The sequence below is a fragment of the Eumetopias jubatus genome, unplaced genomic scaffold (assembly GCF_037043125.1).
Source record: "Eumetopias jubatus isolate StellerSeaLion01/CBP00866 unplaced genomic scaffold, mEumJub1_p1.0 scaffold_8, whole genome shotgun sequence".
Taxonomy (NCBI): domain Eukaryota; kingdom Metazoa; phylum Chordata; class Mammalia; order Carnivora; family Otariidae; genus Eumetopias; species Eumetopias jubatus.
The window spans coordinates 9678528-9692053 of NW_028274814.1; the positions used below are offsets into that span (position 1 = coordinate 9678528).

Genomic DNA, 13526 nt, shown 5'->3' on the forward strand with positions numbered 1-13526 from the left:
GAGCTGTGGAAAGACAAGCAGGACCACCTCAGTTATGACTAACATTAGAGTGTCCTCTGAGTATCAAACACAGGGATGAACAAGATGCAGTCCTTGTGTCTGAGGAGCTCATACTCAAGTGTGGGAAACAGATTATCAAGTAACTAAAATACAGACTTAAAAGAGAAGCATCCTATAAATAAAAATGGCAAATAAATTTTTAAATAAGAAATAAAAAAATAACGGGCAACTGCCCTTTATTTATGCCAAAGTCAGTTTGGCTAACCTGAGAGAATGGGACTTAGAAAAGGAGAAACAGGGGGAAGAGAAAAAAAATTGGACAGGCTTGAGAAGGGACTGGGGAACAGAAGAAAATGGAATCAACGTGTAAGAGAAAAGAAAAGGTAATGCTTTGCCTGCTTCATTTTATCTAGACTGAAGAAGGGTAAGAAGTATACTAGATAAAATTTTAAGTTCTAAACTGTATTCTTGAATTCCCAATACCCACCCCCTTCTCATCCAGAAGGTATTTTATAAAGTATGGAGAATCCTATCCTGACAAAGTAGACACCATTCTCACATTAAGGCCAGAGGGTTGTCTGAATTGAAAGGAAGAAACTTCAGAGACTTGTCCCTTAGGACATGTGACTTCTAGGCCATGTTATAGCTGCACTTGGATTAGTCTAGAGCTCTGAAACCAATAGAAAGGGTGTCACGACTCAAATAGGGCAGATGAGCTCATTTTAAAAGTGCCAAATTCCTTTTATGGAATAATACAGTAAAACCGGTGGGGAACAAGTATTAGTGGTATTTTTTATTGACATTCTAAACCCACACAAACATTAGTAATCTAGATAACTAGATTAGCAAAATTATGTAATCTAGAATCAATGAACTAGAATGAAAAAACTCGATAAAAGCAAACCTTGAGGTACATATTTTCCTATAGAATTTAGTACTTCACAGTGGCTGATTTATGAGCAATTGTAGAAATTTTGTTTTGAATGTTGTGTTTTGAGAATAAAAAAAAAAAAAAACACGCTGATGCTGTGCTAAAGAAATACCATAAAGATGGGCAGTAAGAGGCCCTGTGTTTGGTTTTGCACATTACAGAATACTTGTGAACACCCTCCCTCTAACATTACATCCTAAATGTTTAGGAAACCAGCTGAGCCATTTCTCTCCATAATGTTAATATGGTTTAACAAATGGAATTCCCAGATCAGTTCCTCCATTTAAATGTGATACAGGTGCCTCTAGATTTATAGCACACCAAGGATAAACTCCAGATGTAGCTATAACTAGGACTTGCAACATGCAGATAAAGGAGAAAAGGAATCCTCGGTCCCATTTACCCTAACTTTTTTTAAAATAGAAAACGGGGTGGGTGGCTCAGTCCTTAAGCGTCTGCCTTCGGCTCAGGTCATGATCCCAGGCTCTTGGGATCGAGCCCCATGTCAGGCTCCCTGCTCAGCGGGAAGCCTGCTTCTCCTTCTCCCTCTGCAGCTCCCCCTGCTTGTGTTCCCTCTCTCGCTCTCTCTCTCTGGCAAAAAATAAATAGAATCTTTAAAAAATAAAAAAATTTTAAAAATTTTAAAAATTCAATAGAAACTGTGTGCCATCTTGTGGTTATTAATGTCACTCTTAAGCAATGACTTTCTGTAAAGCCAACTTAACAGTATCTCTTATTACTTTCTCCTTTAAAATACTGTTAAAGGTATCTTCCTTAAACTCTTGGCCTTGGTATTCTTACAATCTGGAGATTTCGGTAAAATGCCATAACTCCCCACAGAAAAACGCAATCACAATTAATGCTAGGTGACTGCCAACTATGGAAAACATGGCAAGCAATTCTCCTAACTCTCGGAACCGCTCACCACCTGCCTTTCAGTTCCTGCATGTTAAAAGGTAGGTGAGGACTTTCATAAAAAAGGTGACATGAACACAGGGGTCCCTCCATCCTGGGAACTGTGGAACAGACCAAAGATAAACACTCACTTCTCATTCTACATCTTGACTTCTAACCTTTTACAAGGCGAATGTCTATTTTAGCTTGTAGTTAATAAAAATAATAAAGTAAGTGTACCAGGTTCACCTTAGCCAATAACTGTGTTACTGGATGATCCCAGAAAGGTTAGGACATGTGTGTGTATGGACAAACCAAATTCCCCCAATAAAATGTAAGTCTTGTAGAACAGGCACGCCTCTTACTCACCTTTAGGAAGTGTTTCTGTGTTAACTAGACTCCCGAGGGCACAGGCATGCCCCAGACAAATTTGGGGCTAGTGAGGCTATGGGTCAAAACACGTGATCCCTGGGTCGCCTAGGTGGCTCAGTCGTTAAGCATCTGCCTTCGGCTCAGGTCATGATCCCAGTGTCCTGCGATCGAGTCCCACATCGGGCTCCTTGCTCAGTGAGGAGCCTGCTTCTCCCTCTCCCTCTACTGCTCCCCCTGCTTGTGCTCTCTCTCTCTCTCCCTCACAAATAAATGAATAAAAATCCTAAAAAAAAAAAAAAAAAAAAAAACACGTGATCCCCAACCACGCCTCCAGGCTCCCGGCGTGAACCGCCAGAAGTCAAACAGACTCCGGTAGAATTTCTCCAGGAAGCCGTTGCTCCCCCAAGTAGCTGCAGTCTCATCAGCTGTCCAGTTTGAGAACGTTGCTTTTCCTTGCTGAAAGTGAGCCTTAGTCCCTCCACGGGTGGTGCCAGAGGCCTGGCCCGAGGCGGAGGCGAGGCGGAGGCGAGGCAGGAACCGGAGCTGAACTGGGCTTCCCGGCAGAGCATGCAGTCCCTTGAGCGTCCCAATCCCAGTCGGTGTCAGTGCGGGGACGTTCAAGTCTGCCGGCTCCCCGGTCAGAAAGTCAGTTGTGGGAGAGACCCCGCTGCCACACCGACTGCCTAGAGGCGCCCCTCTCCCACGCCTTCGGAAGGCTGGGGTGGGAGGTGGGCTCGCACCCCTGGATCTCCCTGCTGGCACCCATGCTGCTGACGGCTGCTCTGGGCACTACCTCGATTTACTGCCCCAAGGATTTATTTATTTTTTTTTTTATTTTTAGATTGTTTTTAAATTTATTTGAGAGAGAGAATGAGAGAGAGAGCACATGAGGGGGGGAGGGTCAGAGGGAGAAGCAGACTCCCTGCTGAGCAGGGAGCCTGATGTGAGACTCGATCCCGGACTCCAGGATCATGACCTGAGCCGAGGGCAATCGCTTAACCAACTGAGCCACCCAGGCGCCCCTGGCCCAAGGATTTAGAAGAAAACCTCGAGAAGTACACCCCCATAGGGAGCCCGGCCAAAGCTGAGCGGCGCTTTGTGCAGGGACATGTTACCGGCAAGGACTCTTACCGCTTCTCCATCTCCAGGAAGAGCACCGAAGTCAATTTCGCCTGTATTCTGGCAGTCTCCAACACGGCCTCACTGCTAGAACAAGAAATCCTAGAGGAAATTGGTAAACTGAAGGACGTGGTACAGGATCTGTATGTGACAGAGGAAAACGGAACCCAGATCCGCTACAGTCAGGTGTGCACTAAGAACCAGGGCCTCTGCGTGCCCTCCAACCCACTCCTGGCTGCCTGGCAGATGAACAAGAACCTCGACCTGAGACACATCACCTTCCCAATCTTCAACCAAACAAGTCAGCCCATCTACCTGGCCGGCACCATTGGAGGAACCCTTTCAGGCAAGAGGACGGGAAGGAACCAGTTACTCGTGAAGGCCAAAGCCATGTGACTTCTGTACTACCTGAAGACTGAGGATGGAGAGATCAACGAGCTTAGCAAGATGTGGTTGATCCATTTCCTGGACCAATTTAGCAACATCGAAACGAGTCTGGCCCTGAAGAAGATCCAGGTACCTGGTGGCTGGGCTTGATAGGGAGGCCAGGAGAAGGTGGGAGGAATAAGGACACTCCTTCCAAGGATCATAGCAGTAGCACTCCCTGATTATTTGAGGGAGTCCGTGGCTTGAAGCTGGGAGTGCTCTACTCTATTTGGTACTTAATCCAGAGTCCTTAATCTCACGCATCAAAGGATGCCACAAATCTTAAATCTTTAGTAATGTTCTGGTGGAAAACACAAATCCTACATCCTCAAGGTAGGTCTGTTCCATACAGACATTGACCATCAGGTTTCCTAGTCAAATGACTTTGAAATTCCTACTTTTAGTTAAAGTCTCTGCTGTTTGGGGGAGCCCCCTAAAACTTGTTTGGACTTCACTGAAATAAAAAATAAAATTAAAAAAAAAAAACCTTTAAGCAGAAGTTCCATGCTGTTTTTGAAAAGAGAACTAGCTTAGCATTTTCCGAGTAAGTGATCGCATAGTGCCAGGCACATGCTAACTATTCGGTAACGTTGGGCCAGCAAGCCTACTAGTACTTGTGAATAAGCCTGGTCAGAGTGAGACAACTACTGGAAAAAGCCTTTGAATGCTAGATCTTTCTGAAATATCAATGCAATTAAAATAGTGAAAGATAACAACCTAATAAAATTTAGAAAAAGTGACACTTTTCTGTGGCTGTTAATGACTTCACGGTCTCATACAGAACTCAGATTTTGTATAGTCAGGAGTTTCAAACGTCGGGTTTTTGCAAGAAACTTTGGAAAGCATGGCAGGGATTTGCGGGAAGAAGCATATCTATGTTGCCTTCTTTATTCTAAAGTCATAGTTCACATATTTTGATCTTTTACTAAATTTTAACCTGTTGTTTCAATGAATAAGCTATAGTGTTTCAGTAGTGTTTGTAACACACACAGATATTGGAGTGAAAAGTTATTTACTTGGGTATATTTTTGTGGCAGTTGGTCTATTTCACGTCACTTTCCAGACAACTAGAATTTGAAGCAACATCTATGAACGTGATCCCTTTGTTGCACTTGGCATACGTGCTAATCATATTATTTGCAGTCGCATCATGCTACAGGTAAAACAGCTTTACTGGTTGTTTAACTCTTTTTAAAAATTATTTGCGTGCGATGAAATACATATAAAAGATATAAAATATGTCATTTCAATCATTTTTCAGTGGCATTAATCAGATTCACACTGTCAGCCGTTGAATTAGATTCAACGTGCAACCGTCACAACTATCTGTTTCTAAACATTTTCCATCACCCCAAACAGAATTTGTATAAGCATTAGGCAGTAACCCTCCACGGCCCCAGTCCCGGTTAACCTTCATCTACTTTCTATCCCTATGAATTTGCCTGTTCTAGAGATTTCATATAAGTGGAATCATACAATATATGTTCTTTTGTAACTGGCTCATTTCACTTAGCACAATGTTTTCAAGGTTCAGCTATGACGTGGCTTGCATCAAAACTTCATTCCTTTTTATGACTGACTAATATTTCATCGTGTATAAACAGCACTGTTTATCCACTTGTCTGTTGATGGGCACTTGCAATGTTTCCACCTTTTGGCTATTGTAAATAATGCTGGTGGACAAATATTTGTTTGAGCTCCTGTTTTCAATTCCTTTCAGTATATACCTAAGACTTGAATTGGTGAGTTGTATGATAATTCCTTGAAGAACGGCCAAACTGCTTGCCACAGAGGCTACCCCATTTTATATCCTACCAGCAATGTATAAGGGTTCCAATTACTGCACATCCTCACCAACACTTGTTACTTTTTGTTTTATTGATTATAGCCATCTTAGTAGTGGCAAAGTGTGGCTTGATTTACAATTCCCTAATTACTGATGATGTTTAGTATCTTTTCATGCGTTTATTGGCCATTTGCCTATCTTCCTTGGAGAGATGTCTATGCAAGTCCTTTGCCCATTTTTTAATTGGGTTATTTGTCTTTCGGTTGTTGAGTCCTGTTGTTGATGAGTACTTTGTGTATTTTGGATATTAAACCCTTATCAGAGATATGATTTCTAGGGGTGCCTGGGTGGCTCAGTTGGTTGAGCGTCCCAACTCTTGGTTTCAGCTCAGCTCATGATCTCAGGGTTGTGAGATCGAGCCCCTCGTCAGGCTCAGTGCTGGGTGTGGAGCCTACTTAAGATTTTCTCTTCCCCCCACCCGCCCCTCTCCCCTGCTCATGCTCTTGCTATCTTTCTCTTTCTCTCTTTCTCAAAAAAAAAAAAAAAATACATGACTTGTAAATATTTCCTCCCACTTCCATGTACTGTCTCTTCACTTTTTTGATAATGTCTTTAATGCACAGGATTTTTTAATTTTGATGAAATCCAATTTGTCTTTTATCATTTTCTTTTTGCTACTTATGCTTTTGGTGTTACATCTATGAATCCATTGACAAGTCCAAGGTCATGCACATTTTCCCTGTGTTTCCTTCTAAGAGTTTCATGGTTTTAGCTCTTATATTTAAGTTGTTGATCAGCTTTTATTTTTTTTATTTTTTTAAAGATTTATTTATTTATTTGAAAGAGAGAGAGAATGAGAGAGAGAGAGCACATGAGAGGGGGGAGGGTCAGAGGGAGAAGCAGACTCCCTGTTGAGCAGGGAGCCGGATGCAGGACTCGATCCTGGGACTCCAGGATCATGACCTGAGCCGAAGGCAGTCGCTTAACCAACTGAGCCACCCAGGCGCCCTTGATCAGCTTTTAGTTCATTTTTGTATACGGTGTGAGTAGAGGTCATTCTACTCACATATGGAATTCATTCTTGCACATATGGAAATCCAGTTGTCCAAGTACCATGTGTTGAAGAGACTGTTCTTTCCAAGTTGGTTGGATTTGGCATCCTTGTCAAAAATCAATTGGCTGTAGACGTATGGGTTTATTTCTGGACTCTCAATTCTATTCCATTAGCCTACAAGTCTGTTGATTTGCTAGTACCACACTCTTTTGATTGCTGTAGCTTTGTTGTGGAAATCAGAGTCCTCCAGTTCTTTTCTTCCTTTTCATGATTAGTTTGGATTATCCAGGGATCCTTGCAATTCCGTAGGAAGTTGAGGGTTGGGTTTTCCATTTCTGAAGAAAAAAGGCCAATTGGAATTTTGTAAGAAAGAGTGTGTTGAATCTATAGGTTGTTTTAGGTGTGATTGACATTTTAACAATACTGTCCTCCTCCCCATGAACTAAGGATTTCTTTCCATTAATTTAGGTCTTCTTTAGTTTCTTTACCAAATTTTTGTAATTTTTAGTCTTTCACTTCCTTGTTTAAATTTATTTCTAAATATTTTATTATTTTAGACACTATTTAAATGGAATTGCTTTCTTCATTTCATTTATGGATTGTTGATTGCACACAAATAGAAACAACTGATTTTTGTGTGTTGATCTTGTATCTTGCAGCTTTGCTCAATTTGTTTATTAACTCTATTAGTTTGATTGTGGATTCTTTGGAATTTTCAGATATAGGATCATGTAATCATGTAAAAAGGAATAGTTACCTTCTTCATTTCCAGTTTGAATTCCTTTTATTTCTATTTCTTATCTCATTGCTCTGGCTAGCACTTCTACTTCAGTGTTGAATGCCATTGGTGAAAATGGGCACCTTTATCTTGTTCCCGACTTTAGAGGGAACTCTTTCAATCTTTCACTATTGACTATAATGTTAGCTCTGCAGTTTTCATAAATGCCCCTATCATTTTGAGGAAGTTCATTTCTATTCCTTGCTTCTTGAGGTTTTTTTTTTTTTTATCATAAATGGGTATTAGATCTTGTCAAATGCCTTTTCTGCATCTATTGAGAAGATCATGTGCTTTTTATCCTTTACTCTATTAGTGTGGTGTATTACACTGATTGATTTTCCCATGTTGAACCACTCTTGCATCGCTGCGATAAATCCCACTTGGTCATGATGTATAATCCTCTTAATGTTCTATTGAATTGGGTTCGCTAGAATTTTATTAAGGATATCTGCATCCATAGTCATAAGAGATGTTGATCTGTAGTCTTCTTGTAGTCTTTGTCTTGCATTGGTATTAGTGTAATGTGGCCTCATAGAATGAGTTAGGAAGTGTTCCTTCCTTTTCAATTTTTTGGAAGGATTTGAGAAGGATTGGTGTTAATTCTTCTTTACGTGTTTAGTAAAATTCACCAGTGAAATGATTTGGTCTTGGACTTTTCTTTGTCGGGAGGTTTTTGATTACCGATTCAATCTTTTTCCTTCTTACATGTCTGTTGAGATTTTCTATTTCATCTTGAGTCAGTTTAGGTCTTTTGTGTGTTTCTAGAAATTTGTGCATTTCATCTAGGTTATCTAATTTGTTGGTGTAAGTCGTTTATAGTATTTTTTATAATCCTTTCTATTTCTCTAAAATCAGTAGTAATGCCTTCACTTTCATATCTGATTTAGTTATTTGGATCTTCTTTTTCTTCGTCACTCTAGATAAAAGTTTGTCAATTTGTTGATTTTTTTAAATAACCAACTTTTACTTTTGTTCGTTCTCCTTTGTTTTTCTATTCCAGTTTTATTTTTCTCTGTTCTAATCTTTTCATTTCCTTCCTTCTGTTAGCTTTGGGTTTTGTTTTGTTTCTATTTCTACAGAATGTCTAGAAATCACCATAAGGTGATTTAAGATCTTTTTTCTTTTTTTAATGTAGTAGAAATTTATCTGTGAGCACTGGTGTTGCTACATCCAGTAAATTATGATATGGTATACTGTGTATTTCTTTTCATTTGTTGCTAAGTATTTTCTAGTTTCCTGTGTGATTTATTCTTTGGCCCATTAGTTGTTTAATTTCCATATATTTTGAATTATCCAGTTTTCCCTCTATTATTGATTTGGAGCTTCATTCCATTGCTGGTTGAAAAGATACTTTGTGTAATTTCAATATTTTTACACTTTCAGACATATTTTGTAACCTAACATATGATCTATTCCAGAGGATGTTTCACGTGCACTTGAGAATTCTGCTATCATTGGGTTGAGTGTTCTATATATCTCTGTAAGGTCTAACTGATTTATAGTGTTGTCCATTTCTTATGTTTCCTTATAGATTATCTGCCTAGGTGTTTTATTTATTATTGAAAATGGTATACTGGGGCACCTGGGTGGCTCAGTTGGTTGGGTGGCTGCCTTTGGCTCAGGTCGTGATCCTGGAGTTCCAGGATCGAGTCCCGCGTCAGGCTCCCTGCTCGGCGGGGAGTCTGCTTCTCTCTCTGACCCTCCCCTTCTCATGTTCTCTCTCTCTCATTCTCTCTCTCAATAAATAAATAAAATCTTAAAAAAAAAAAGAAAATGGTATACTGAATTCTCCAACTATTACTGTAGAGCTACCTATTTCTCTCTACAAGTCTGTCAATATTTGCTTCATGTATTCTGGGTCTCTATTGGTGGCGCATGTATGTTTGTAGTTTTTCTATCTTCTTGATGAATTGGCCTTTTTATCAATATATAATGTCCTTCTTTGTCTCTTTTAACCATTTTTAAAATAAAGTCTCTTTTGTCTCATATTAGTATATCCACCCCTGCTGTCCTTTGGTTACTATTCGTATGAAACATCTTTCTCCATCCTTTAACTTTCCATTTGTTTATGTCTTTGGATCTAAAGTGAGTCTCTTGTAGACAGCAGAGGGTTGAATCATGTTATTTTATCCATTTTGTCAATCTCTACGTTTTGACTGGAGACTTTAGTACATTTATATTTAAAGTAACTGCTGACAAGAAAAGACTTCTGCTATTTGGCTCTTTGCATTCTGTGTATCTTATAGCTTTTTGTCCCTCATTTCATCCATTATGCCTCTTGAATATTTAGTTTCCATTTTTCTAGTGAGCTGTTTGATTCTCTTGTCATTTCCTTTGGCAATGACTTTGTGAGATTTTCTTACCATGGAGATTCATATAATTCTAAATTTTAAACAATCTACATTAAATTGATACCAGCTTAACTTCAAAAACACACAAATAGGGTGGCGCCTGAGTGGCTCAGTTGGTTAAGTGTCTGACTCTTGGTTTCAGCTCAGGTCATGATCTCATGGGTGGTGAAATTGAGCCCCACAGCGGGCTCTGTGCTCAATGTGGAGTCTGCTTGAAGATTCTCTCCCTCTGCCCTTCCCCCCACTCGCTCTCTTGCTCTCTCTCAAATAAATAAATGTTAAGCATAACATTATTTTAATTTATTATTATAAATTTAAACATTATTTTTTTAATTTCCTTATCAGTGCTCTCCTTTAGCTCTGTCAGCATATGTAGAACAGTGTTTATAGTGTTTGTTTAGTTAAGTCCTATCTTTGTCTTTACTCAAGGATTATTTCTGTTGATTTATTTTGTTTCAAACATATTTTGAGCCACTTTCCTCTTTCTTTGTGTACCTTGTGATTTTTGCTGTTGTCGTTGTTGTTGAAAACTGGGCATTTGGCTGTCATGAGGTAGTAACTGGAAATCAGATTCCCCCTTCCCTAGAGTTTTCTGTTGTTTTTTAATGTGTTTATTTAAGTCTGCAGTAGTCCATTTTCTTAGTGATTTCCTCAAACTATTATTGTAAAGACTGTAATTCTTGTTTTTGTAGTCACTGAAGTTTCTGTACCTTAGCTTGTGTTTACCTAGTGTCTTTTTTTTAAATTTATTTATTCATGAGAGACAGAGGGAGAGAGAGAGAGGGAGAGAGAGAGAGAAGCAGAGGGAGAAGCAGGCTCCCAAGGAGCAGGGAGCCCGATGCGGGACTCAATCCCAGGACCCCGGGATCATGACCTGAGCCGAAGGCAGATGCTTAACCATCTGAGCCACCCAGGCGCCTTAGCTAGTGTCTTGACATAGACTTCCTTGGATGCCAGGAGCTCTCCCACTTTTTGCAAAGTGGTTCTATGCCTGGACCCTCCTTCAGCACTTAGCAAGGCTTACACTGTGCCTAGGGATCAGCCCTAGGTGAAAGCTTAGGGTCTTCTCAGGTTTTTTCTGAGCATACATCTTGCCCTGAGTAACTTTTGAAATTCCCCAGTATACCTGAGTGCTTTTTACTGTCCTAAATTCCCAGAGAAATGCTACTCATCTTTAGCCACCGGCGGTCTTTTGTATTTTTGAGCTGTAACCTTTTGCTCTATGCACTTGAGGTTTGTTAACTCAACCTGTGGCATTTCCAATTTTCTCAACCTGAGTTGAGTTAGACAAAACAGAGGAGTGCTTCGCATCAGTCCTTCAGGTAGCCCCCAAACATGTTGGAACAGACATAAAATGTTTTAGGAATACGATCTGCTCTGCTTCCTCCAGAAACAGGGAATTGGTTCCATACTGGTGACATGAGCTGTTACGGCTTTAAGACTGCCACTGCCTTAATGCTGTGGCCACCTTGAGCCTGTGGCCGCTTTAACACATCTGCCACTTTATGACTTCTACCACACTGGAGAGGGAGAGGGACAGGGCATGTAAATTCACTATAAAACCTTCCTACTAGTTTGAAGTGCTCCCCCACCTTTTCTTTTATTCAACACTTGCTTGGTTGTTGTAAGCTTTTGACTATTTTTCAGAGTTCACAGAATTCTGAAAATATATGCTTCTTTTTCTATATTTCTGGGGCTTGGGAGGGGTGATGAGACTTGGGAAATTCCTACTCCAGGTTTTGCTGACGTCCAGCACTAAACTCTTATTATTTAAACTTTTTTCCCGATTAGCCATAGGGTGCAATCAGAGAGAATAGTAAAAAGACATAAAGAAATTGTGGCCAGGGACGCCTGGGTGGCTCAGTCGGTTAAGTGGCTACCTTCAGCTCAGGTCACGATCTCAGGGTCTTGGGATCGAGCCCCACATCTGGCTCCTTGCTCAGCAGGGAGCCTGCTTCTCCCTCTCCCTCTGCCCGCCACTCCCCCTGCTTGTGCGCTCTCTCTCTGTCAAATAAATAAATAAAATCTTCAAAAAAAAAAAAAAAGAAATTGTGGCCAGTTTTGTTTGATTTGGCGTATGTTTTTTATCTTACATATTGTGCCAATTATGACTAATTATTCCATTTGGAGGCAGATATGCTGATAGAACTAAACAAGTCCTTATTTCTGTTATAAGCTTGAACTAGCACTTCTAAGTATATAAAAATTTAATCTCTAATTTAACTGACTTAGGTATCTTCATTGTTCTGATGTGGGGTTTACCTTGTTAAGCCTAAATTGTTATCTAGGCATTAGGGTTGACTTGGGCTCTTGTGATCAGACAACCAAAATATGAAAAATATCAGCAAAACAAAAGAATTGAGGTGTAGAAAGAACCCCACAGATTATATCATTCCAGTGATTCTCAGCAGTCACAGAGAGATCTCTAAACCCACATATTCTGAGGCCCTGCCCTATTGAATGAAGTCTCTGTGGGTTCAGTTAGGAAATCTATATTTCAAAAACTTCTCTAGTTGATTCTCATGCGTAGGTTGGTTTCGAACAAATGATATCATTTAACTCTCTAGATTTTAAGGTAGAGAAAAATGAGGCCCCAGGAGGTAAAGGGAGTTAACCACAGTGGGTACTTCTCTGGAGTCAATAAACTATCTCACAACTTTGTTATTCTGGAAAGAAAGACCACATCCCCTAGAAAGCAAACAAACCAAAATACTAAAGAGGAAGGGTAGGAGGGAGGGAGAGAGGGAGGAAGAATGGGGAGGGGAAAAGACAAAATTCAGTCTTGTTAAAGTCGGTAGAGTAAAAAAAAAATGTTAAACTAGTGTGGAATCTACAAGGTACCAACAACTGGTTTGGTACAAGTTTTCTACTAGAGAAAGTTTTCAACTAGAGTTTTCAACTAGATAGTTGGTTCTGAAGATACAAGTTTATATCAATTCTTGCTTCTCTTCACAAATGATTATGGACAGGGGCGCCCGGGTGGCTCAGTCGTTGGGCGTCTGCCTGCGGCTCGGGTCGTGATCCCAGGGTCCCGGGATCGAGCCCCGCATCGGGCTCCCTGCTCCGCGGGAGGCCTGCTTCTCCCTCTCCCACTCCCCCTGCTTGTGTTCCCTCTCTCGCTGTGTCTCTCTCTGCAAATAAATAAATAAAATCTTTAAAAAAAACAACAACAGATGATTATGGACAGTAATACAGAAAATCTTATACCAAAGGCAATTAGAAAATGATTTATATTTATGTCTCTTTGAAGACATTATGTGGATGTAACCAACATACTGAACACATGGGACTCATGAGGTATAAACATACAGCAACTTTATTTTGGTCTCCCTTTGTTCCCTTGAAGTTTTGTAGGTCGAGCAAGTTCTTCCTCTGTCGCCCGAAAACTCAGGCAGGTCCTGTGACTTTTGTGGTCATTCTTAGGTAAGACAAAACGCTCCATTCAGAATTAAAATGCCAGTGTCCATGTAATAATCAAGAGGGGTAACTGGGTTTGAAGCTAAGTTTCCCCCCAGCACTCTTAGCCAGAGCAGGCTGCGCGGGATAGTCCTTAATGGGGAAAAAGGGGACTCACCAGCCCTCTTCTATCACGTCTCTCCCTACTTTCCATCTTGCTAAGGTGCCTCCTGGGTTGGAGCATGCCCAGGGAGAAGAGGAAAGGGAGCAGGAAAATTCTTAAGGTACAGATGCTGCCATGATGGTTCAGTTCGATGATTCAATTCAATTTCAAGCCTTCTCTGGGCTCGCAAATAAAACTAATTCCCCCACGAATGTGTTTGTAAGTTCCTTGGACATCTCCCACACCTACCCCTCTG

General features: G+C 40.5%; 1 pseudogene; it reads left to right on the top strand.

The window, feature by feature from the left end:
* The window catches only part of LOC148163648 (patched domain-containing protein 3-like), a 34720-nt pseudogene that overhangs the window by 12850 nt on the left and 8344 nt on the right, over positions 1-13526 (top strand).